The sequence below is a fragment of the Coturnix japonica genome, chromosome 2, assembly GCF_001577835.2.
Source record: "Coturnix japonica isolate 7356 chromosome 2, Coturnix japonica 2.1, whole genome shotgun sequence".
In the NCBI taxonomy this organism is placed as follows: domain Eukaryota; kingdom Metazoa; phylum Chordata; class Aves; order Galliformes; family Phasianidae; genus Coturnix; species Coturnix japonica.
Genome location: NC_029517.1, coordinates 61008855 through 61009982, shown reverse-complemented (window position 1 = coordinate 61009982; position 1128 = coordinate 61008855).

Sequence of the window (1128 nt, the reverse complement as noted above, 5' to 3'; positions counted from 1 at the left end):
ATGGGATTATTGGAGTAACGTGTGCTCCATCTCTGACCATTACTGGGGCCTTCACGTGTTTTGTTAATGCTGTTATGAGTGCTGATTTATGGTGATGGAAATAAAGCTGCACTTCTGCGCCCACCCACAGGACTGAAATATGGAGAAAGCAGCATGGGCAGCATGGGTAGGAACAGCAACGCCAGCAGTCTTGTCAAAAACACAGAGACTTTGTATTTTTTAACATTTTTTAAAATGATATTTATTAGGTGTTATAAGCAGCAGGCTGAGAGGTAGATGTTGGGCTCCCAGCCCGCCGGAGCCGTGCTATGATGGCAGCGCAGTGCCGGCCTAGCGCCGCCGTTGTGGCCGCCTCTTGCAGGGCGGCGCAGAGTCCTGGGGGCTGCTGCGGGCCTTCCTCTTCGGGGGGCGCCGGGGCCCCCCACATGAGCGGTCTCTGCCCTGGGAAGAGGGGCCCGCTGCCGCCGCCTGCCCTGGCTCCTCCTGCTGCTCCTCCACTGAGGGCGCTGTGGTGGTGCTGGGGTACCCAGGGACCCCAGTAGAGCTGCTGGGCAGCTCCTCGGTACTGGGCCCAGTGTGGCTGGTGGAGTGGCCTGGGCCCGAGGCAGAAGGCAACTGATGGGAGGTGCTGTTGATGGAGCTGGCTGCAGGACTGTCCTCCCTCCCTCCAGCAGCACGGGTGTCCTGGTGGTCCAGCTGGTGGCGGATGGTGGGGCCGTACAGGGCTGCAGCGATGCCGATGAGCCTTCTGACGAAGGGCACCACGTCACCACTGGTGGTCATCTGCAGCGCCTGCACCAAGGCCTCCTGGTCCAGCCCGTGCTGGCACAGGAAGTTCACGGTGGTGCACTGTGCCACGTAGACTTCCCACCAGTCATTGCTGGACACCTGCTGGATCTCCTCCTGCAGCCACTGGAGCAGGGGTCCGAGGTCTTCCGGATGGTCTTGGAAAAAGGCAGCCCAGACCTCGGCTGGGAAGTTGTGCTCAGGTGGGATGAGCACCGGCTCTGCAGGCCCCTGCTCGTCCTGCAGGCCGTCACCTGAGTGCGCTGCGGGCTGCGGGACAGCACACTCCAGGTAATCCTCGTCCGACCTCACCGAGTATCGGATGGTGGTAATTTTGTGCCC